Genomic DNA, 27,729 nt, shown 5'->3' on the forward strand with positions numbered 1-27,729 from the left:
AGGAAGTAAAAAATAATAAAATTATAATAAGAACATATTTTAGGATACAGAGTTATGTACTCATTTCACTTTTATTTTCTTTTCTGTGAAGAAGTGATTCACAAGCATGGGATAAAATTGGATATAGGAAGGTACATTTCTATAACACAAAGTGTTATCTTAGCACATCCTACTCTGAAGTACCTAAAAAAGTTAAGTCCTATGACTTAGAGGATTAAAAGAACTGGAAAACTGTCTTTCTATCAAAAGGGAAGCTAGAGCAGAGTTCCAAGATATGGTCATGTAGAATGCTGTGACAGAAACATGCAAGATCCTAGCAAAATGGAGCAAATTCAAAGGAAGGAAGAGGGTAAGAAAAAGTTAGGACAACCACTAGACTAGAGAAATATGTAGAACAAACTCCCAAAGCCACTAAAAACTAAAATCCACTGAATGGATAAAGCAAATGTTCTATATTATGCACTCATTATCAACTATGTTTATTTCCAGCTACAAGTTAGATGTGACATTTATGGTAAATGGCCTCGAGATTACACAGAGCACAAGAACCAGGTTACATGTGTAGAGTATAATCCCATCCTGCAAGGTGATTGACTAAGCCTGAATGGAAATAAGTCAGTCTTGCTCTACTATGTCATGTGAGCTTAGCAGAAAAGCACAGAGGAATAGAATTAGATCCAAAATGAGCAATCATAATAGAGCGCACTTATCAGGAGACAGTGCTGGAGATATTGGTACAGTAAAAAGTTAAAGAAGTTTCTTTCATCAGAAGCCTGGAACTATCCTTTCTTAGTGGCGATACTGTGCCCTTACCCTTGTATACACTTCTACTGAATTATTAAGGAAAGTGTGACTGGTTGTTTAAAAAGTAAAGAAGTCTGGTAAGAAATAGCTGGAATGGAAAGGTGGGTACAGATAGTATGAGTTTCAGCTCCACTTACTCTGCAACATTCAGTTAAGGTCTGGAAGCAGCACATGAATGATTATCCCTTCAGGCTGAGTTATATAGGTCAGGCATAAAATGGAGGAACTAGTCCAGGGGATGGATGGGCAGGGGAGTAGAAAAAGAAAGAGGGTTACTCCAGTTTAGAGTAGAGCATTGGATTCTCCTCCAAAACCTGCCTGGTGTGGTCTGAGAGAAATAACTATTACTATAAATATAACTGTCAGTGTCAGAACTTGAACCTAGGCAACCTGATTCCAGAGCCTTAGTCACTACTCTCTCCTGACCAGAAATGTTTATCTCAAAACTTTCCTTTTTGGTAGCACTACTTTCTAAAAATCAAGCCCTAGACAATTTGAACATTTAAGTAACACACCTCCGAGTAAAGGGTATTTTCAGTTTCCTTTCTGGCCAGGGCAGGAGCAGGTACTGGACATCTGGAAATCTTCAGCCTAGAGCTTCAGTCATCTGAAGTAGTGGCAGTACCACGGAAAGCCTGGAGACGCAGTAGCATCCCCAGTTATCAAAGAGGCTTTGGATATCAAGGTGTTGCCCAAATCATAGATTATCAGTGTGCGTGTAGTTTCTGAATAGTTCCACACCTCCTACCACCAGGACATTGAGCTCAGGAGTTATAACCCCAAGCTAGACAAAGATTTGGAAAACACAGAATTCAACGGCATACCATCTTAACATTCCTAAGACTTAAACGGATAGGTAAAAAAAAAAAAAAAAAGGATCAAGGGTAAACAGATTATTTAAATCCAGTGAGGTACTAGAGACAATAGAGTTGGATTTTCAAACTCTAATTTGATTTGGAAATCAAATAATAATGGCTCAAATATGGGGATATTACCACCCATTTGCTTTTGTATTACAGTCCATGATATGATGAATGTACCATTCTCAGCAAGGAAATTAGGGTCAGAGAAAAATTGTGTTGATCATAATTACAAATTATGATACAGATTGAATCTGAGCAATAAACAACCTAAGGAACTTTCAAATTTTGCTTGAGGAGGCCAATCATTTTTAGGATCATAATTTTTTTTTATGAGTCAGTAATATTAACTCCTGGGATATTGAGAATTTAGTGCAGAAATGCATTAAAACAAATTTATAGTACCAATATTTTTGTGTTAAGTTTATAAATCATGTATATTTACTGTTTAAGCACTTGTGATTTATTTTATAATTTTTGACATTTTAGCAAACTAATTTTATAATTCCAATTTTAATAAGTATAATTGAGAAATTAATATAGATTTCCTAATTTTATATTCAGAATTATAACATTTAAGAGAACTTATGCTTTAGCTTACCATAATTAAATTTATATGAGTTATTTGAGTATTCTGTAAGGTTTTATTTGTTAATTAGACAATTGGAATACTTAAGAAGAAACTGAATATATTAAATTTATGGGTGCTGTTTAAACTGTTGAAGGTATTTAATTAACCAGGTTTGTAAATGGGGCCAAACACTATTCAAAGCCCCATTAAAATGGGTAGTAAGATTTTAGTAGACTTAGAAATATATTTTTCATATGTAGAGCTTAAAAGCTTAAGGAAGAACTAGTTTGGGAATTTGTAACTTAAATAAATTGAATATTAGTCTTTGAAAACTAAGTAAACTCTAAATAATCTTCTGAATATAAAAACCTCCTTTGAGAACATAATGAATTTTGTAATGATATTTAATTTTGCAGTGTTTTAGGGTAATGCATGACATGGTAGCTTTGCCCTGTGGCTAACATTTCCCTCTGGTTCCTAATATGAACTCCTATTCAATTAATGCAAAAAACCCTGAGCTAAAACTCAGCACTTGGCTTCAAACCCTATGTCAACCTTCTAACCATCATTCTTGGAGGACTTGATGGCTCCTGTAATCTTCAGAGGTTCACTGACTTCCTGCTTCAAAGTGAACAAACCAAGTGGGGCCAGAACTTTTCCACCTGTTTATTAACTCCTTGATTTCTACATGCATGAAGGCATACCCTGTATAATTTCTGTGCCTGGATTCAAGAGAAGTAATCCATCTCCAGTGTCACCAGCCTAGTCCAGTCATCTCTACCTTGACTGAGAATATACTAATGGTCACTTAGTTAGACTTAACTGGTTTTCTCAAACTTGTGTTTGATTAATTCAACACAAAATTAATTCTTCATATAGCTGAAGTATACTTTTTAATAACCCTTTTCTGTTCAAGATAGCCTCACATTTTACATTATTTAATTATTGCCTTATTTTTTAAATAGTAATTCCAAAATCTTTTGAGGACCTAGAGTGGCCTACAGTATTTGGCACACATCAACACCTCTAACCTCAATACTTATCACATTTCTCCCCTCCCCATTGTTTTTAAAAAGCTCGAAAAACTATGCTTCCTAATCCTTTGACTAAATCCTCAATTTTTTTTGCACCTCTCCACCAACCATTTATACAAGTGTGCCTTCAGAGCTCTAACTTTGTGAATGTCTCCATGGTTGCATGTCTAACAAGGTTTACCAGTTGATTTTTGATTGGGAGTCAATTTTCCATAAATTACTCACATCTCTGAACAGTTCAGGCCTTCTAAGTAAAAGATGTATTTCAGTAGCAAACAGCCTTGGAACCTAGAGAGAGTATTACCCCTCAGACAGACATAGAGATATACCAACCAAGGATGTACTAAACCATGGTACTAAAAATAAATCATCTTCTCCCTTTTCGAAAGACAGTTGCTTTCATTCTAGGATAATAAACCTACATGGGCTCCCTTCTCTCCTTCAGAGGTGATTGTTCTCTCCCTCTCTGTTTCTCTCTGTTATCAGTGGAAAAGAAGGTGGGCAGATGTGCCAGCAGACCCGTAAAACTCATAGTCTCATAAAAATCCCATCCTGTGTTGCACTTTGATGCACATTTAGAAAATATCTGGCCCTCATAGCATCATCCCACAATAACTGGGGCATGAAAGTGGACACAAGATGCTGCTGTAGCTGCTGATTTCACTGTGAGAAACAAACTATGTACTTGACCCAGAGGCCTGTGTTCTGTGCATGTGTAAAAAACAAAGTATATATATATACACACACAACACACATTATATATTAACATATTATATATATGTCTGATATATTTCCTATTATATTCTAATCACTTTGAGAATCTTATATTATTCTGATTTTTATCCCCGGTTTTATGCAATGTCCCAAGAAAAGTTGCTCAAAGCATGCATGGATAACTATATGTGTCTTCACAGGTATTAGGAATTCTTACCTCATGTATCACAGAGTACAGACACCCATAAAGACACAGCGTGTATAAAACTCAGTCCACAAATTCAGGTATGCAAACAATATGACTTCATTTCTTCTCAGTCAAAATAATTCTGACTCAAAACTCACTTATCTGCTAGATTTTTGAAAACATTTTTTTGGCTTATGATGAGATCACCTTCATTCTCCCAGGGCCACATCAGAATGCTATGAAAATTGGGTCCAGAATTCTGCTATCTTGTCTACCAAAGTTTTCCCTGACAAGTTCATTGCCTCAGCTCTCCATGGAGTCGGATAGCTTTTGGACTCCATGCCACATTGGGATCTCATAACTTTTGTAGGGCTCGGAAACCCCTCTGTCTAGGTCCCACACAGCCACTGCCTTGAAGTTTGCTGGCTCCTATCCACCTCACTCTCAAAGAGTGACGGAGTCCAAGACACCTAATACAACCTTATCTGAGGGCTCAAAATTTTAGAAACAAATTCAGAAAGCTCTGTGACAATGTGGGAAAAGTAGCTCAGTGATTGTGGTATCTGCTAGAATGGGAGAAGATACTGGAAAAAATTATATATGTGTGTGTATGTGTGTATACATATATGTATATATATGTATACATACAAACACACATGCAGATAAATTGTAGACGAGGGAAAGAGACAGAGATGGAGACCAGGTGGCCAGGTCCCTGCTCCTTGCACCCTCTCCTCAGCTCCACATATGTGCACTTCAGGCCCTGTAGACTCTGGTCATTTAACACCTTGCCTTGACCTTCATCCTATGCAGTGGCCTGGATCCACCCCAGCCCAAGCTGTACATACAAATGTGCTAGGTTCATAAAGAGTGAGGTCATTCAGTCCCCCAGTTTCAGCACTACCTGTAGCAGTGCCCTGACACTCTCATCCTGCTCATCCACCAGTCTCAGCTGGCATGTGCCCTGGAGTGTTGTTCCTTATGGTCGCTCAATGTCGTCACCCTGTGCTCTGGGTCAGAACCCTCAGTGGCACCCTCACTCCGTCTGAATACTGCCCACTGGCCTTGGTCCACCTGAGCCCTGGAGGCTTTTTCCTGGTTGCTCAGTAGCTCCAAACCAGCTCCTCAGTGAGCATCTCCTCCAACCAGAGGGCAGTAACCACACCTTCTTCCGTGAGATCTGAAACCCCTTCCGAATTTGTTCTTCTTAAGGAACTACTCCCTTAGATCTAGAATATCCTTGAGCCTCTTTCCATCTTCGTATTCTCTTATCATAGCTTAATAATCTGTACATTAAATTTCCCAGGTTTAAATTAGTGATTGAACACAGAATGGCATACTAGTCTTTTGAGATGGTTCCCCAAAAGCTAAATAACTGAATAACCACCCTCCCCTCCATCACTGACCATAAATTCTGCAGGTACACTAGCACCTAAAAGAAACATCTCCTGCTAAGAATCCGGCCACAGTCATCTCCTGGGATGTCGTCTGATGACTTCCCTGAGAGAAGGTATAAGATGTATATTCAGACAGAAGGGACATTACAGATAGTCCTCCCTCTGGATGACTTCCCAGGTCTTAGAAATACTCCGTCTTCCAGGAGGCAAGTTGAATGTCATCTTACACATTTCTACATACAAAACACAGAAAAAGTGTAATACCAACACCTATGGGAAAATTAAGTGATCCAAAGGAAAGAAATGAGGGAAAGGTGATTTTCAGATCTACTGTCATCTACTTTTCAATAGATAAAAATGTATCAGCATTACCCATTAACCTTCAAATGGGTGACATAGTAAGAATAAGAATTATACTTCATACAAATACTTTAAAAAATTAGTGTGATCAAATAAACCTATTTTTAATACGTTATCTTGGTTTCAGAAACATATTTGCCCTCTAAATACTGAAATTTAAAGATTAGCCTCGCTAGTAGATAACTTTGGGATAACATACATAAGTAAGAGACATATACAGATATAGATATATTTCTAGATTATTTAAAATGAAGAAAATAAAGATTATTTTCTGATTTAAATGGAAACTGAACTTTGTAGTTAAAACTATTTTCCTGTAAATCATCAGAAACCTCATTATGAACTAGGAATTATTTAATCTATTGAAAATTTATTTAGATTTATTTTCATCTAGCGATCAACCTCTGGGTAAATTTGCATAATTTAATGATAGGAGTGATTTCATTAAAAAGTACATTGAACTAAAATCATAGGACTAGGATAAATCCCCAATTGATTTGGATTTCATAAATTAAAGATAGGTGATAATATAACCAGTTTGAATATGTATAATTAAAAATAAATTGTGCTTTAAAAATTAATGTATATGATGTAGCAGGAGAAATAAACTAGGAATGGGACAGTTTTCTAGTTCTTGGTAATATTCATTTGCATATGAATAGTGTGTAAGTATTTAGTGTTCACTAAAGTTGGATATCTGGCAGAACATCCTTATGTCAAGAAGCTGTTAGTCATTTATTTGCTCTTGTTATTTGAAATAAAGAAACAATACTACTTTTAATGCATTGCATACTTCAAACTTATGTTTACCCCAATTAACCTAAATTGGCTGTGAGATTTAATTACTGGCTTGATGATATTTGCACTGAATGCCACTTAATGCTTTACTTCAAGAAAAAGTCCCAGTTACACAGCACCAGTAAAATCTCATAGACATACATTCATTTATTTGTAAAACACTGATACTATTTAAGACTTGTCTGAATTCAAAAATGTATTAATAATGTTAAATTGTATAAATACAATTTTAATACACTTTATGTTAAATGTGCTTTATTTTTAAATGTGGTGTTTCAGGTTTGTTTATCTTCCTTACCACTTGCAGTCCTCCCTCAGTATTCCTCCTCCTATACCAAATCTGTGGTGCTCAAGACCCTTATCTACAATGGTGTAGCAGTCTGCCTCTGTATTCACGGGTTTCGCATGTGCAGATTCAATAAACTGCAGATAGAAATTTCAATCTGTAGTTGGTTGAATATGCAGATGTGAAACCCAAGAACAGAGTGCTGACTGTAGACAAATTGAAAAACAACAACAACAACAAAAACAAGTGTCAATGGATCCCTGTAGTTCAAGGGTCAACTGGATTTGGGTTTGCTATCGAGAAAATAAGAAATTGGCATAAGAATTAATTTTTTATTTTATAGAAAAAATTAGAGAAGAAATTATGTTTTAAAAGTTTCTTTAGGAAATGGGCTCCTGCAAAATACTCATGCATCTCTAAATTACCTCTGCCAAATATACTAAGATCTAATCCATATTATGGTATTTTCCAAGAGCTTCCATGACTGTGTCTTGCTGAGAAATAGAGCAGGTAAGGGCAAGTTGTTAAAATTATCTTCAAAATTAAATTGTTGTCAGTTTAACTCCTAATTACCGTATGTTTGGGGGAAAAATGAATTCTGAGTAAATTAGAATTTACAGAGTATCATTTTCAACTAAAAAAAAACACACACACAACTAATGCTAAGAAATGTCCATAGTGAATGAAGATCAATTAGCATATTAAATAAATTATTTAGGTTTAACCTTTAAATGTGAAAATGAGTTGTTCATTTTTGGAAATTTTTTATGATAGTGATAGAGTTTAAAAATGAATACAAATATATTGGGAATATTAATGTGCTTTAACTGCACAACAATTCATTTTACATGTACTTAACTTTGATATTTCAGTAGTAGTCAACATGACCATAGAAACTAAATAGGTATATTTTATATATTCAATAATCAAGGAAGAACCCCTTTGAGGATTACTTTCCAGAAATAGACTAGTTTACCAAAACAGTTAACAAGTTTAATAATTTATTTTTCATTTTGATTCACTTAACATCCAAATTAACTAATATTTATTATCCTGAATTAATTTTTTCAATTTGCTGAATTGTTTTAAACTGCTTTGTTGAAGTATAAACTATATAAAACCAATTACACCCATTTAAAAATATACCTCAGTGTGTATTTTAACAAATCTATACATCCATGTAGCCACCACCAATAACATACAATATTTCACCACCCCAAGATGTTCTCCTGTACCCCTTTTCAGGAAGCTCTCATCCTTTCTCTCCTACTCCAGGAAAAATCTACTTTTGTTCACTAGAGATTAGATTTTCCTGTCTGGTATTTTATATAAATTGAATTTTACAGTAAACTCTCTTTTGCTCGGCATGATATACTTCAGATGAATTCATGGTATTGCATGTATTGGTAGTTCGTTTCTTTTCATTGTTGAGTACCTTACCTCCCTACCTCACCCTCCCCTTTTTTAAACCATTTTCCCTATTAATGTACTTCTGTGCTGGTTCTGTTATTTGACTATTATGAATAAAGCTACTATAAACTTTTCTGTACAAAATTTTTGCAGATACATGTTTTCATTTATCTGGTACATACTAGGAGTCGAACTTCTGGGTTGCATGGTAGGTGTATCTCTAACTTTAGAAGAAACTGCCAAATATACCGTATTCTGCTGATATCCAAAGCTAGGTAGCCCTAGGAAGCTCAGGGTAGCCTAGAATAAATGCTGGGGACTAATGAAGGCCACAAAATAAAATTTACTTACAGAAAGAAGAAATCTATTCCAAGAAAAAAAAAAGTTCAATATATGGCTTTCATAGGAGAAGGCTGGTTCTAGCAGCATGTGACTAAGGCTGAATCACATCAGAACACAGATATTTGGTTATATGTTGTTTGAACAAATGCTTCAGCTGAGCTAATTAATGGGCCCACTGCAGATGCGTGATAACCTAATCTAGTATTGATTTAGAGAAGACAATCATTCACAAGAACACAGCAGCCTGAGCTTAAGAACTTATACTGTGTGTCAGTAAGAAACAAAACAATGTGGAACAACACAGTGTAAGAGAAAACAAAAAACAAACAAAAAAACATGGATGTGGTGAATTAGTTAAACCCTAATATTCCCCAGGTCTGGCATCTCTAGAGGCTATGCCTGATTTTGGATTTAGTATACCCCTAGGGTGTTCAAATAATTAAGATTAGTCTATATGAGAAAGAATCCCAAGAAAGAATTATTGGAATTCTTAATAAGAATCAACATAAAAGATTTTAATCTTGCTTATACCTGGTATTTATGGACATTTTACGATTTATTAGAATAGAATTAACACTTGCATAAGTATAATCAACAAAACAACATTTATAGGAAATGGAAAGCAAAATCTTTGAGAATGATTTTATCTGGGCTCAAATCACTACCACATAGTATGGGCAAATTACTTAATCTAAAGAGTTGCCTTTTGATAAATAAACTGTATTAGTATAATGGATCAGGAATGATCTTAAGACAAAAAATTCTATGCCAATCTCTGTATATGGAAACGTTAAAAAAAAAAAGATTCATTTCTCAAAGGGGTGGAGCAGAAATGGAAACAGAAAAACGAAACAAAACAAAGCAAACAAACAAAAAACCTGAGTCAGGGGGAAACACATTGACAGTGTCCAGCCAGTGTTTGATATGTCAGCCCAGAGTAATGTGTTCATTCTAACTGTACATATTAGTCATGTAAACTTGATGCTTTAACATGTACCCTACATGCATAATGTGTACATAACTTCTTCTGAACAACCTCATAACACACCTGAGTTGCCTTGTCTTGGTGTCATATAACCCTTGTCACTCCCTTCCCCAGAAGTGTCCTTCCTTTTGGGAAATGCTTTTCAAATACAAACCAATCAATCCAGGGTCTGTACCTCTTCCCATATTCCTTGTTGGGCTCTCACACTCTGGGCCACTATACTATACCTGCCCTGATCATCCCAAGGCCTGGTACCAGGCCACTAGGGACAGCTCCTCGCCCCAGAGTTCACGACATTATTCACCTTAGCCAATCCTAAACTCGTTTACTCTGCCTAACCTATTCATTCCTATAAAAACACAATAAACACTCTTGCCCACAGTCCCCCCACCCTCTGCCTGCTATCAACCTCTGTGTTTTCCTAAGCAGCCCTGCTTACTGTGGTGTGCCCTCTCTATGTGGGATCTCTGAGTAATAAACTGTCTCTTCAATGGCAAATGTCTTTTGATCTCAATTTTTGCTACCTCAAATTTTCTATGAATACACTAGCTTTTAAAACGATGCATTTTTTTATCTGTTGCTCTACATCAAAAGTTATAAAGAACATGAAACCAACTCTCATAATCCAAGTATTTAGTTTAACTTTGTTTTTCATTTAATCTCTCAGATGACAGAGGAAGAACAAACTCGATTTCTAGTCTTCCAATATTCTTTTTTTTCTTATAATATATTAGTTTATTAGCTTTCAGTTTTTTAATTGGTCTGTATGAGTTAAGCTATATGTAAGCCTGCCCACAGGAGACTGACTTACCCTCATAATTAAGAGTTCATCTTGGCTTAGGGTTATTTGGACAGAGGCAAATTAACCAGTATTGTCACTTTGGGCGACCTGTCTGGCAGCCAGCATCATTTCTCTTGCTTTGCTGCAAGAGCTTCATCTATTCCAACTGTTTCAGAAATAACAGAGATAAAATTGATATTGTCATTGCCCAGAATAAGCATTCAATACTATGATTATCACTATTATTATTGTTATGATCTATGTGAAATAACGTCATTGATCATTACATCAGTTTTCATCTTCCTTTAATTCTGATTGGTGTATGTGATTATTTACCGAGTAATTTCTGTACAATCAGAGTAATTATTCTGCCCTATACTGTCATTATCCCTAAATACTTTAGGCTAATTGCTTTTCCAATACATTCCACTATATATTTCTTACATTTGAATAGAATGCATATTGATTTATTTATATTATTTATTATAATATTTATAACTGCAAGTAATAACCAATACAAGATAGTATTAGTATTGTGGGCTTTAATGTTAAAGTATCACATGAAATCTGGTGATCCTCAGTAGTAAAAACTATAACATCTGAAGTGATTTAACATGGTTTTCATTGAAAGTTAACCTCTGAAAATCTAAAGATGACAATTGAGTAAGTTTTTCAAGCATAAAGATCTGCAGATGTTGTAAAATTCATTATATATCATGTATCTAAAATCTTTATATAAATTATGTTGATAAGGACAGAATTTACAAGAAACAGACACATAATATGACCATCAGTATTGGCTTGTGCTCTTTTATTTAATACATTAAATATATAAAGCTATATTTTTAAAAATATGTATTTTTATGAGAACACTATACTGGAGCATCTTACAGATATAAGTAGTTCATTTTACTAGAAAATAGTGAAGTGTTACATGTAAAATGATATTATGCAGATATTACCTTAGAAAGTACATGTTTTAGGCCTTTTTACATAACATTTCTAAAAGTAACATATACATTACTTGTATAATAAATCTTGAGGATGTTCATCCTACTCTGGTTAAGAGGCCTAAAGAGCAAGGTGCTCTAATATTGGAATAACATTTTTTTAACTACCTGTGGTTGAATTTATTATTTTATCTTTTTTTTATTTCCTACCATATCCCCTCAAGTCCCCTTGTTTTCATATGTACTTTTTTCCTAATATGCTTATGGTTCCCCTTCAATGAAAAAAAAGTTTTTCAGTTGTGAAGCTTATCACCCTTATCAAAAATGTACGCAACAAATATGTAGAGCTTGATATGTATTTACAAATCCATTTAACTACTACCCAGATGAAGAAACAAAACTTTTGTTTACATCAGATGCCCCCGTCTATGAAATTTATAACATGCAGCTAATTTGGTGCTTCCAAAATTAACACTGAACTAACAACTCCTTGGTATAGCAGTTGTAGCCCCAAAGCTACCTCTCTTATCTCTTCAGACAGTTGGAATTTTGACTTACTGTAAGTATCTCCAAATTGAAACAGTTAGAATGAAACAAGCCACAATCTCCTTAATGACTCTAAAATCTATATCCACTAATACATATGAGTATTACAGTGTTAAACTGCCTGTTCTCTCAGGTGTTCTGCACTAATATCAAATTGGATTCACAATGTAGTAAAAACTCACTATGGAGAGTATCTTCCCATTTTGAACTAAAAACTTCACAAAGTCATGCACAATTCTGACAAAATTAGGCTAACGCACACCATATTGAATGATGGAAGCAATGTCAAACTCATTGAGCAGATTTATTGAAGATCCTTCCCTAGACTTGAGACAAGAGTAAAGGATTCTCACCACACTTTAAGAGTTTACTAAGAAGTGCATATCTAAGTAGTGTGATATGAGAGAAGAAAAATTTTAGACTGCAGTAGGACTCTGCCCTTGGACCTTTTAGTTTGACAAATCTCTCACTTCACTTTAATATGTTAATATTAAAATGCTAGCAGAATGTAAATCATGAACATATAATTAGTTCAATAAATACTACTAATAATGTGATTTTAATGAATAAATTATAATCATATATAATTATTTTTTATCAAAAGTAATATAAATAATAACATAAATAATGGTAGAAATAAAACATTTATTCATTTCTCAGTTTTACTTCATAGGAGTGATTCCTATAAATTGGAGAATCACTGTGTCATAGAATATACACTTTTTAAAGTACTTGATCTGTATTGCCAAATTGCTTTTTAGAAAGGCTGTACCAATTTAAGGTTACAATGTAAAATCTTCCATCTATTTTGTTATACCACAAGGACATCAAATATTGACATGTATGAAACTTAACATATGTACTTCCTTACCCATTAAATGAATAAAAATTTTATTAGCTATTTAAATTTCTCCCAAGAAGTATCCTGTGTTTATTTCTGTGCTTGATTTTACTATTTTTGCTCTTGATTTATTATTGGATTTTAAGACTGTCTAAACTTTGTTGTAACTGCTGAAAATTTAGAGAATGCTTTTAATATGATTTTCAGATAATTTAAAAGAATTAAACATAAAATTTAACAATAAATAAGAATAAAGAAAATGGCTTTTTAAAATGAGTATGAATTAAATTATCAGGTTTCTTTATCCTAGCAGTGAAATATTAGAAATCATTATGGAAAATGATTCCCTGAACAATAGCAATAACTACAAAAATAAAATATATATGTTAATAAATAAGCAGAAATTACCAGACTCATTGTGGAAATTGGAAAAGTATTGACAATTAATTTTTTAATATTTTGAGAAAATTTAAACATAAAAAAGAAAAGGATAAACAGACCTCCTTAATACTCAATGTCTAGATTTAATAATTGCACCTGTATCTCACTAAACAGCTTTAGTTTGCTCTGGAAGTCTCTGTTGTTAAATTGAAAGCTACTAAATGCACCCCCCCGAAAAAAAAACAACAGAAAAATGTTAACTTTAATTGAAAAAAATTATGATGAGTACTATCCCTACTATGATATCCAAACAATATAACACAATGAAAAGTAGAATTAAACAATATATTCCATATATAAGTAGTAAGCAACAATTGGAAAGTAAAGTAAAACACCTTATAGATGAAATATAATGTAATAAAGGTTCACTTTACTCACCAGAGGAAACAAAGACTAGATAATCACTGATAGTGAGTGGAGAAAGCTTTCAAGGCATTATTTAAAAGATAAGATTATTTTAATACCACCATTTTCTCAATTGATTTTTTAGCCAAATGGGGACTCATGGTTGCTTTGCACTTAAAACAAAGTCAAGAGTAAAGATTAGCACATAAAAACTACCTTTGGGGCAAAATCAAGGCTGAATGACAAGACTACCTTGTAATACACGGAAATGGTACATAAGAAAATGGACTGGAATTTCATAAAAAACGCCGTCTGTCCATTCCTTTTAATTGGTGTATATATGCAAAGGAGAACACTTTGTCTTCATGTTAATATGGTGCATAATTCAAATTTGTTCCAAGTCATATCCTCTGACAAGAAACTGCTATGTTGAGTAAATTGGAGTGTGTGTCTTTCAAAAGCTGAACTACTGAAATATGACTCCTTTATTGTGTTTTGAGTAAAAAAATACAGTAGTCATAAAAAAATACATTAGTCTTAAAAAAGAAAATGAAAGGAAGTTCTGCCCAACAGTAGAAGAGTTTTTGATAAGGGAACAAGTTTTATCCTTATTGTACTGATTATTTATAGGCAACTAGCACATATTATGACACTTCACCACTAAGTAGGTTACCAAGCATCTCTAACAAAGGAGAAATATTCTTATATAAACAAAATACAAATAATATCCTTAAAATTTTGAAAAAACACACTGTTATCTAATAAACTGTAAAGTTTTCCCCAATGACCCCTAAAATATCTTTTTAACCATTAATTTCAGTGGTAATTTGACTGTTATTAGAACATATGTCTACTAGAAATGGATTAGACTTTACTGGAATTCCACATGTCAGATCTAAGACCAGTGAGCAAAAGTTATAGGCAGACATACTCCCACATATTTTAAGGAGTTTTCCAGCATTACAATGATCTGTCTTGTGAATAATAAGTTTGTAAACATTGCAATATTTAAGCAAAAGCTGGCTGGCCACATGCAAGGGATAAAGTAGTGAACATTAATACACTGAGTGAGAGATTGAACAAGATTTCCTTCACTTCCACTCTAAGAGTCAACAATTTCATGGAAAATGGTATTGCTGTTTCATTAAAAACTTCATGATAGACACCTCTTTAAAATATCTAAGATGTTTGAGCTGAGGTTTACAATTTTGAGTAAATGTTATAGGAAATAAACATGTTACTGTTTCACTTATACTTCACTAGTTTACTCTCCTTCACTGAATTTTTTCTTATACCAGTTCTGTAAAATTCCTTTAGAAAAACACTTCTAACATAAATTTGCCCAAACATACACACAAAAGGAATCCTTATCAAAAGGAATTACTGAGTCATTTCAATGTACAGGTCAGAATATCTATTCAAACTGAGAATTATCTGACCACTGGTGATCTAGATATATTGCCATTATGAGTTCCCTGAAATTTCTTCATCTAAACATTATTCTTTTTTAAAAAATTAAGATTTGTAATATAAGTTCATTGAATATGATTACAATAGCTATATTTAACTGTAAAGAGAAGTGAAGTAAAGAAATATATAAGACCTCTATTTCAGGCCAAGATGGAAAAACAGGGAAGTATTTACCCTCTAGCCTGAAACCACCAGAACGAACAAACAATGTTTTTTGGTCCTAGTAGACCAAGGTAGTGGCTAATATTGAAATAACAAATTATCAGAAAAAAAAAAAGAGTGATACAGATACAGAACTCTTGATATTAGCAAAGCGTCACCTTCACACATCCATCTGAGTCCTGATTAACAAACATACGAATAAAATACTAAGTAAAGATTCATGTGAATAATTACAAATTAAGGGTCAACACTCACACAGGGATAGAATTAGTTCTTGTCCCCATCATCCAGACTGAAAATCCTAATGATTCAATAGGCATGGGAGAGAGTACACAGAAGAGTTGCCTTAATATTAGGGAACAAGTAAACCTAGAAAGAGAATTGTTCCAGTCCTTCCTAAATTATCTGAAAAGCAAGATTTCACAGCTCAAACATTTCAAGAAACTTAAATTGTACAGGAATAAAGCCCAAAATTGTAAGAATATAAAAACACCCAGCATCTAACAAGGTAAAATTCACATTATTCACAGTACAATAATACTTTAGCAAGAATATTATGGAGCATAAAAATACAACATATACTGAAGATGTAAATTACTCAGATGAACCTATTCAAAACTAACAAAGATGTTAGAGTTTTCAGAGAAAGTTAGAATAAAATTATAGTACTTTTTTATATGTGTTTAAACAGTTGAGAGACATGAACTGTGTAAAAGAACTAAATTGAACTTGAGAAGACAACTACAATGCATAAAATAAAGAATACTCTGAATAGAATAATCAACTAATTAGAATAAATTGAAAAAAACTAATTAGCTTGAAGATCTAGAAATATTTTTTCAAATTGAAACAGAGACAAAAGAGACTCAAAATCCATGAACAAAATACCAGTGAGCTTTTGGAATATTAAAGTGGTCTAATGCATTTATAATTGGAATCCATGAAGAGAGGAAAGAGAAGTAGATGTAAAATAAATATTTTGAAAAAATAGTGACTTTCTTTTCCAAATCTCAATGAACTAAAGTCACAATAATCAAGAAGAAAACTATAAGGCACATCTTAATCAAATTACTTAAAGCCAGTGAGAGAGACAAAAACAAAAAAAATGTTTTAAGCCAACAGATAGTATGTACCAAGGAAAAATATAGGAATGATACATTTTTTTCATTGAAAAAAAAATGTAACCAAGAGAAAGTTAGATTGAAAAGTTTAAATGCTGAAAGAAAACAGAAGCCAATCTGAAATTCTATATTCAACAAAAATATCTTTCCCAATTGAAGGTTAAAAAAGTATATTTTTCAGACATACAAAAGTTGTATATATATATTACAAGACTCACACTATAATATTAAAGGAAGTCCTTCAGACAGAAGGAAAATATCAGAAAAGAATCTGTGTCAATACAAAGGAAATAAGAACACCGGCAAAAGTAATTATTTAAATCTCATTAGATATAATTGACAGTTTAAATGCAAGTAATAAGAGTATATATACTATAAACTTATAAAATATATAAACAATAAATGGATGACAACAAAAGTTCCAAATTCAAGAGAGAAGTAGAAGCATATTATTATAAATACACTAATGTTTTTACACATCACATGGAGTGGAATAATGTAACATAAATGTAGACTAAGGTAAGGTAAGCCTCCATACTGTTTACCACAAATCATAAAACAATCATTAAAAAATTGACAAATAGCTAATAAATCAACAGAATAAATAAAATGTTACTAATTCTGCATAACTAAATAAGGCAGAAAATAGGAATTAAAAAAGAAAGGACCAAAAGAAAACAAAAAGAAAAATAATAGAATAAAATTTAACCATCTGAATAATTACATTTAGTGTAGTAGTTTAAACCCCCAATAAAATGGTAGAGAATGCCAGATCTGATTATTTTAGAAAGCAAAATACAACTATATGATACCCAAGGAAAGACACAAATAAGTTGAAACTGAAAGGATGGGGAAACAAGTATCATACTAATCAAAAGAAAGCTAGAATGAATATATCAATAAGAGAAAAAATAGATTTCTGAGCAAAAAATGTTACCAGTGGCAATCACTTCATACTGATAAAGGGATCAATGCATTTAGTGGAAATAATCCTAAATATGTATCTACCTAAGAACAGCTCCAAAATACATGAAGCAAAACTGATGAAATGGCAAGGAGAAATACATAAATTCACACTGTAGCTGGACATTTCAGTAGCCCTCTCTCTCTCAATTAACCAAACAGGTAGAACATATATCATTGAGGTTATAGAAGATGTAGAAATTTGGACAACACTATCAAACTGAGCTAAATAACATTATACTTAACAGCAAAAAACACATTCTTTTCAAAAATATCACATTTTGAACCCAAAGAAATTGCATTAAATTTTAAAGGATTCAACTCATAAGAATGTTCTATGGCCACAGTGGTATTAAATTAGACATCAGTAATAGAAATACTATGTTTTTAATTTCCCCATATATTTGGGAACTAGGTAATATAATTCATAATCACACATGAATTAAAGAAGAAATTTTTTAAAAACATGAAATTAAAGTACAATTTAGGAGATGTCTTTAAAATATTATATAGCAAACAAATATAACATAAAATAACTATAAAAAAAGTCTCTAATCAATGGATGTTATTTTAAGAATCTGAATAACAAATGCAATAAAAAGAAAGAAGAAAAACTAAAGATCAGAGTAAAAAATCAATGTAATAGAGCACAGAGTAACAGTTTTTTAAAAAAATTACCAAAATCAACACCTACTTTGTTGAAAATATCAGTAAAATTCTTATACATCTAGGCAGACTATTAGAGGCAAGAAAACAACACAAATCAATACCATAAGGAATAAAACAGGTTACATCGCTGAGACATCTAGTTATGGAAAGGACAGTAAAGGCACATTATAAACAAATTCATGCCAATAAATTCAGTAACTTAGATTAAATAGACACATTTCACAAAAGGAAAAAAGCTCATTCAAGAGAAATTATCCTGAATAGATCTGTATCTACAAAAGCATTTCAGTATGTAGATAAAACCATTCTCACATCAAAAATTCCAGGTTTAGATGGTTTCACTCTCAAAATATACCAAATGTTTAAAGAAAATAATGTTAAAAATTCCACAAAAACTTGCCCAGAATATAGAAGTGGAATAAGTAATTTCAAACTAGTTTATTATTACCATGATACCAAAACTATAAACAGACAGTACAAAAGAAAAAACAGACAAGTATTTTTCATGAATATAAATGCAATAACTTACAAAAATAACAGATCAAGTGCAAAATGCAAAAAAAAAAAAAAAGCAAATAGATCATGACCAAGTGGGATCATGACCAAGAGGATGCAAATTACTAATTTTAGAAATGGAGACATCACCACAGATCTGAAGAACATTAAAAGTATAATAAGGAAATACTATGAATAACTCTGTGCCCTCAAATTTGATAGCCTAGGTGAAATAAACCAATTCCTTGGAAAACGGAATCTAGTGAAACTCTCACAAGAAGAAACAGATAAGCTGAACAAGCCACTCTTTATTAAAGAAATTGAATCCACTGTTAATAACTTTCCCAAAGCATCAGGCCCAGATTTGTTCAGAGAATTTCAACAAACAATTAGGGAAAGAAATATGCCAATTAATTATAATCATTTTCAGATGATAATAGCAGAAGGATTATTTCCTGACTCATTTAAAGAGGCCAGCATTATTCTAGTACCAATAACAGGGAGACATGATAAGAAAACTACAACTCAGTATCTCTCATGGAACATAGATGCACACATTTTCAACAAAATATTAGCAAACTGAATCCAAGAAAGTATAAAAGGATTTATATACTACAATCGAGTGGGATATCCCCCATTTATGAAAAGATGTTTTAACATTCAATAATCGATTAATGTAATTCATCACATCAACAGATTAAAAGGAAAATTCACACTATCATATCAATAGACACAAAAAAATGAAAAATTCTAACATCCATTTATGCTAAATACTCTCAGAAAACTAGAATTACAGAGGAACTTTCTCAACTTGCTAAAGATTATCTAAGAACAACCTGCAGCTAATATTATAGTTAATAGTGAGAAAATTGAGACATTCCCACTAAGATCAGGTACAAGGCAAGGATGTCACTACTCCTTTTCAACATCATACTGTAAGTCCCTACTAATGCAATAAGGCAATAAACAAACATAAAGAGGTATACAGATAGGAAAGGAAGATATAAAACATCTCTTTGTTTTGCAGATGACATGATTGTCTATGTAAAAAAATTTGAAAAAATTTACAAAAAAAACTCCTGGAACTAATAAGTGATCAAAGTGACTAGCAAGGTTGCAGAATACAAAGTTAATATACTTAAGTCAATTGCATTTCTATATACCAGCAATCAACAAGTTGAATTTGGAATTAAAAACAATAACATTTACATGAGCACTCCCCAAAATAAAAGTTTGGTATAAATCTAACAAAATATGGAAAAATCTATATGAGGAAAGCTACATAACACTGACAAATGAAGTAAGTGAATAAATAGGGAGATGTTTATTGATAGAAAGATTCAATAGTCCCAAAATTTTAGTTTTTTCCCAAATTGATCTATAGATTCAATGCAATCTCAATCAAAATTCCAGAAAGCTTTTATATGGACATAGTGACTCTAGAATTTATATGAAGAGACAAAAATCCAGGCTCAACACCACAGTATTGAAGGAGCAAATTAAAATTGGAAGACTGATGCTCACTGACATCAAGACTTACTACAAACCACAGTAATCAAGACAGCATAGTATTAAACAAATTAAGCAATGGAAAATAGAGACCCCGTATATCGTATAAATATAGTCATCTGATCTTTGACCAAGAAGCAAAAGCAATACAATGGAGTAAATATATTCTCGGCCACAAATGATACTGGAACAATCGGACATCTACATGCCAAAAAAAAGGCATAATTCATAAAAAACAAATTATTAAATTGGAACTCAAATGTAAAAATTGTGCTATTTGAAAGACACTGAAAAGACTACAGAAAGTCCACTGAAATCTACCAAAAAAATCTAATAAAGTAAGTGAATTTACCATGATTGCTAAGCACAAGACCAATATGCAAAAATCAGTTGTATATCTTTATACTAGTGAACAAACAATTGGAACTTGAAATTTTAGAAGATGCCATTACAATACATAAAGATAAAGCCAAACATTGACAGAAAATATTTGCAAAGCACTTATCTGAAGGGCTTCTATTCACAATATTAAATTATACTTTGAATTAATAATAAAAAGCAAATAAATTTTACTAATTGCCAAATAATAATTGACAAATATGTACGTGAAAGTATGTGAAAAGAAGCTCAATATCATTAGTCATTAGATATATGAAAAATTACTTTATAATGTGATACTGCTACAGATCTATTAGAATGGCTAAAATTTAAGACTAATCTATCATCAGGCTTAATGGGGAGGAATTGGCATTACTGTGCAGAGTGGCATTATTGGAGCAGGCAGATAGCCAGATATGAGCAGAGAAAGGGTTGGGCCAAATGGCTGGAAATCATACATCTTTTGAACAATGGGAGTCCTTGGGCAGATAGAGAAAAGCAGGAACCTCCAGACTGGCAAGAAATCACACATTCTGGGGTGACAAGTGGCCTGGAGGCAGACAGAGAAAGGTGGGAAAAGGCAGGAATCTCCAGTGTCCAAATGTAACCTTTTGCTCATTGTGCCTTCATTACAATAAAATTAGTCTTGCAGATAAGAAGTACCCAGCATTCACCAACGCAATAACACTTGCAATCAAGACCAAATAAGGACAAAAATCCCTCCTCCCCTTGGGAAGGTGGAGGTGGCATGAAAATCAGGGAATACAACTTCAAACCCCTTCTCCAACAAATATTCCATCCATTTATTTTTACACCCTATGTAACCAGCTAGTCAAAGAAATTCAGCACAGGTGCTCACCTGAGCCAGCCTGCTCTCCCCTTGAGAGCAGCCTATCACTTAATTAATAAATCATCACTTTACTTTCTTGACCTGTGTCTTGTCTCTGAATTGTTTCTGTGATGAGACAAGAAAATACTCCCCAGTAACAGGAATGTAAAACAATGCAACCACTTTGAAAAATTGTTTGATGATATCTTAAAAGTCATACACTTACCCATCGTATGATCCAGACAATCCACTCCTAGGTATCACCCATTGAAAATGAAGGCAAGTATCCATACAAAAACTCGAACATGAATGTTCAGTCCAGCTTGTTTATAAAATCTGGAAAAAATTCAGATATCCTCCATCAAATAAATGAATAAACCAATGTGATGAAACCAGAGAATGTATTACAACTCATAAATAAAATGTTGTGAACTACTGATACACACTATAACGTAGAAGAATTACAAACTAATTTTATTCGTAAAAGAGACAAAAAAGTACATGTTTTAATTAAACTTACATACACTTCTAATATATACTGATAAAAATATCAGCGTTTGCCTAGAGGAGTTCTGTGCTACAGCCTCAGGTGTTCCCTGTACTTAAACAAGAGTAGAAGCAGCTGGAGAGAATTGCAACTATCTGAAAGCTTCTGGCGACTCAGTTTAAGATTAGATTTTTTTGCTTTCTTTTCCGTCACCACCATGAAAGATAGAAATAGCTTTCACTATTGTTTGAATTGCCACTACTTCCATGACCTTCAAACCTAATCTAACCACAAAGAATCTGGCAAGCTGTAACCCAAATAAGCAATAAAACAAAACAAGCTTGAGCTCTTACAGAGACACAGTAACTGGAGAACAGGAGCCGAAGCTAAGCTGACTGGGTTGGAGTGGTCTATCATTATCACGACTTTGCTGATTTAAACTCATCCCTCCCTCAACCCCATTAGAAAATAATACAGAAAGGAAATTCAGAATCTATTTAGATATTATTTAAATATCTTTATGATAAGAGTCCTGGCCAAAAAAGAAAAATAAATAAATAAAAAGAGAAATTAGAAAATAATCAAATTCAGTCAGGAATTATTTCGCTGTGATTTTTTTTAAACCAATAAAATAATACAAGCCAAAAAAATGAGGAAATGGTAATGACGAATAGATAAAACAGAACAGCAGTGTATCTGTTGTTGAAACTGGGTGTTGCATGTGTGATTTTTTAAAGTAACATTCACGTTAAGCATTTTTTTAAAACAATTGAAGTGGTAATTAAGAGTTAAGTGAAGGACTTAGTCATGATTTGGGATTTAGGTTTCAGATAAATTGGAAGAAACAGGTAATGATACAAACTGTATTCAGAAAGTAGATTTTGAAACCAATCCTTCTCAAAGATCTCTGCTTGATACACCCACGCTCATGTAGAAAAATAACTGAGAAAATTTTTAAGGCCCAACATGTATATCTCAGCTTTCTGATCTGTTAGCTAATTAACAAACTCTCCTTTGTTTAGGCTGACAAGTTCTACTCCCAAGAAATAATTAAGCTCTTTTCTTAAGTACTTTTTTTAAATAAAAAAAAAATTAAGTAATTTTAATCTCAGGAAGAGTTATTATTAAATAGGATAACAAAATAAATCATGCCCATGGTATTAGCAATTTTGTATTCAATTAAATCTGTTTAAATACCATGTAACATTTTAGCAACTTAGTAAATTTGGAGGATCTAATACACTAGGTTTCAAATTTTAATTTAACATGTGGAATTTTGTATTTTTTAAGATTTTAATTAGGAATGTATATGATAATTTATTTGATTTAGTCTATAAACAGCATTGGACTGAACAAACTAATTTTACTGTATTAATAAATTAATATATTAAATTTAAGACACATTTAATTGCTTCAAAAGTTTACTTAGTATGTCATATACAAAATTGAACTGTTTGAAAGAAAAGGAATATACTAAATTTTAAAGTTTGAACTATGAGGAAATTTAAGTTTTAAATTAAAATTGAGAATATAATCTGCTTAACTTGAGGTAAACAAACATGAATAAAATAAAATGTAATTTTCCTTACTAGATTTATAAATATAACAGCATTATTTATAAGCTGAATTTAAATGCTTAAAGAATACTAGATTCTAAAGTTATTTTAATAACTTAATATCAATTTAAAACTCGAATGGCTTTAATTAATTCTAATCTGTGCAGAAAGTTAACCTAAGAATTAAAAACATCTCACAGTAAAATTGGCCACTATGTGAAAACAATGCATCTCCAAAGGGGAAAAATATATATTTATTTATTTATTCTGTAATTATCAACATATTGACATAGGACCAAGCTTAATTTCTCAATCAAGAAATGTTTTATTAAACCAGGGAAGATTCAAATCGAAGGAGATAATGGTGGATGAAATTAGGACAGAAAAATTATGGAATTAGAGAGGTGAGTAAATATGAGAGATCATTAGGAAGAAAATCAATAGTCTGAGTGTTAGGCAGTTAGATAGAAATGAGCACCGATTAACAGGAGAGGAAGGGGGAAAGAGCAACCCAGAAAATAACAGTACGCCTTCACTCAGAATAAGGGGCTCCAAAAACTTACTTTCTCTAAAATGAGGGCCAGCGAAGAAGCTGGTTAGGATTGAATACTGCAGCTGCGCAACAGAGAGAAGATTCTGGCTTAACCTGACACAATGCTTATTATAATGTAACTAACACTGCAGTTTGAGCTCCCTCCCGTAGGTTTCTCTGTGTGCATTGTGGGTAAGAACCTGCACAAAAGGGATGAGCACGAGGAACGTGAGCTGTAAATCAGCCTTAGCACTCAAAGAACCTGAGCCATCAATCAATCAATCAATCAATCAATCAGGAAAACGCCCCCTAACGCTAAGCCAGGATATAAAAACAGAAAAAACAAAGGAAAGGTACCATTTTTTCTTGTATTGGCCGGCTCCCAATTCTCAGGAGTGTAGTGTGTTTTTTTTATCTTTTTATTTTACTAATAAAATCTTGTTTATATCACACTTTCTGTCTCTTGTTAAAAATTCATTTTTTTTCTGCTGAGAACCAAGGTAATTCTTATTTCCCTCCTGTCGGTAGCATAAGTGATGGATTAGATATAAAGTTGAAGATTAAATTGTGATTCCTTGGTCTCTGGCCCCTTGGAACAGTTCAGGCATGTTGTCATTCACTGGAATAAGGAACTCTAAAGGAGGCCATTTTAAGGGATTGAGGTGCATGGGTTGGATTTAGTTTCCCAATATTAAGTTTGGGGTTAATACATGTTTAGGACTCAGAGAAGATACCAGAGCTAGAGATATAAATTTGGGAGTCACTTAGATACAAATATTTAACCAACCTACTCAGAAAAAATTATATAGACTGAGAAGAAGAAAGTTCAAGATGAAGTGTCAAGAACCCCAACACTAATGCTTAATTAAGTAAATGAAAATGTGATGGCAGAAAAAAAAAAAAAAAAGGACAGAGTGACCATAGTGGTAGAAGAAAAACCAGCAAAGTTTTGTCAGGGAATACAAAAGATGAGAGATTTTTCAGTCCAAATGTTCCTAAGAAGTTAAGCACGACAAAATATAAACTATCCAATAAACGTAAAGACATAGAGGTACGGGTCATCGGTAACCTTAGTAAGACTAAGAGTGTAAGTAAGGTTGAAGTCGGATGTAGAGGTGTCAGAAAGTTAGTGAAAGAAGAAATTCATCTATAACGGAAGGAGGCTGATTAGGCAACAGGAGGACCATGTGTGGTCAATATTGTATGTTTAGTATTTTCTCTTAAAACAGGAGATACTGTAAAGTGGCAGAATGTGGATATTGAATGTACCAGAGAAAGTAGTTGAATTTTCAGTTCTTGAGATGGCAAAAGGAACCGTAATCTATGGCACAGTTTAATCACCTAAAATATTTGGAGGAACAGCCCCTGCATTGTACCAGGAAATAAACCGCAGACACAGGAAGATTGGTAGGAGGCTTTCCCATCTTAAACCTTCTGCATGGAGAGGATTTAGTGGAAGATCAGATGTGTGTAAATAATGGAAAAGTTTTAAAGTTACTGTCTTAGCAAATTAGGGCATTGAATTTGAACACAGAATTTTAGTAGCATGCATCAGTTGAAATGTCAAACTCCATTGCAGTCATACTTAAGGTTCTTGGTTCTGTGTCTTTCATATCTGCAACATGCCCTTATTACGACTAACAAAGCACAGAAATAACTTAAATTCTTTCACTGTTCGTGTTTTTGTCATGCCAGGTAAGGAAATTCAGGTTGTTAATGAATGAATGTGATATGAACTTTTTGCTGGATAGAACACAAATGAAGAAAGAACTGAACTGACAGGAATAAAAAAGGATATGGATTGGGTGTTTTAATGAAAAGAAATTATTTATAGTTTTCCTTATGACTAAGGAAGTCAGTTTTTTTTTTTTCTAGAGAGTCATATGCTTTGTTAACTTTAGAGATTAGAGTCAAGGGAATCAAAAGTTCCTCCTGCGGAGGAGGCATTTAAAAAATAATGGTAAGAAAGTCTTTATAAATCAGGAGGTTAAGAAATTATGGGTCAAAATCATCAGAAGGAAAGTTATCCATGCAATGTATGAAACCATTCACAGAACTGAACAATGTCTTTTGTGAAAGAGTCAGTTTTTAAGAATTTAATGGGTGTCAACTATTAGGAGTGAGGAAAGATCGTTGGGGAGGGGGTTTAAACAATGACAGGGACCACAAAGCCTTATACATATTTTACTTTGGTGGTGTCTGTTGACTTATTTTCCTAGAAGGTGGTGAGGAATTGGGCTAGAAGCAATGATTAAGAATATCACCTGGGGCGGGGTGGAAGGGGAGAGGTACTGAAGAGGAAACCCTTCAGGAAAGAAAAGGTTCAGTCACAAAAGAAGGCACAGGAAATTATTTCATGCAAGAGTGATAAAGTCACCGAAAATATGTAAATTCCTTTAAGGAAGAAGAATTTGGGAGGCAGAGGATGAACAGAGGTCATAACTGAGATATAGGATAGTTGGGAGAGATTTGACCTAGGAACTGAAGTTTCATGTATTAATTTCTGAAAACACGTAACAGGCCTGGGGATCTGGTTTAAATATTTGAGGTCTATATTCATTTTCTATGTCTGAGTAACAAATTACCACTAATTTAGTGGCTTAAAATAATGCCCATTTAGTAACTCACATTTTGTAGGTCAGGAGTCCAGGCAGGCGTGAGGGTTCTCTGCTTAGAATCTCTTAAGACCAAAATCAAGATTTCAACCAGTTTGGGTTCTTAACTGAAGTGTCCAGAGAAGAATTTGCTTCCAAACTCATTCAAGTTGTTTGTAGAATCCTGTTCCTCCAGGCTGCCTGAGGGCCCCATTTTCTTACTGGCTCTCAATCAGGAGGTGCTCTTAATTCAGAGAATTTGCTTCCAAACTCATTCAGGTTGTTTGTAGGATCCAGTTTCTCGGGGCTGACTGAGGGTCCCATTTTCTTACTGGCTCTTGATCAGGAGGTGCTCTTAGCTTCTGAAAGCTATCAGTCCCTTTTCTTTTTCATGGAGCCTCCTCCATCTTCAAAGCCAACAGCAGCCACTGCTGTGCCTTGTGCCTTGAATCCCTGATTTTACTTCTGCCAACAGGTGGGGATAGTTCTCTGCGTTTAAGAGCTCATGTGATTTGAGCAAGCCTACCAGGGACTCTACTTTCCTTAAAGTCAAACGTGCCATATAACCAAATATATATATCACCAAAGTAATATCTGCTTATATTGTCAGTTTCTGAAGAATTCGGGTTTGGTATCTTTGGGAGACATTTTACAAATTCTGCCTACCATAAGGTCTTTAAGGAACGTACGAATTGGACTAGTATCACTCATCTCCACTGATGGTCAACCTGGAGTACACGTTAGAATCAATCGCAGTTCAAATTGGGCTCTTCCCCAGGACAATCAAATTAGAATTTCTGAGGGTGAGACGAGAGATCAGTATAAAGCTTCCCAGTCACCTTAGTGTGATGATGGTCTTAGCAGTTGCAGGTTGACTGACTTAGGACAGTTTCAGCTAACTAATACCAGATTTTCCCAATCTCACTTGACTCTAATTGGTGATACCCCAGTGTCTCTTTCTAATTTGAAAGATTCTGAGAGTTCTAATTAAGTTGAATATTTGTGTGCACATTATGGCCCATATGTGAACAATGCACATTTGCACATAGGAAACAATCTACAGATGGACAAGTAGGTCTTGCCAGATTTAGAGAATCATTTAAAAACATTCAAAACCTGCTGAAGCATTAAATCACTTTCAGAGGTGGTTTATGCAATAAGAGTATCAGATCTCTGAAACAGTGGACAACATTAAAGATACTGATAAAGCATGTAAGCATTAGGAATATTATTTGATATTTTGGAAAGGTATAAACAAGCCTTTGTAAAACTGAAAGACTTTCTAGTTTAAATTTTTCTGGAATTATGTTAA

This window comes from Vicugna pacos, chromosome 1 (genome assembly GCF_048564905.1).
Source record: "Vicugna pacos chromosome 1, VicPac4, whole genome shotgun sequence".
Classification (NCBI taxonomy): domain Eukaryota; kingdom Metazoa; phylum Chordata; class Mammalia; order Artiodactyla; family Camelidae; genus Vicugna; species Vicugna pacos.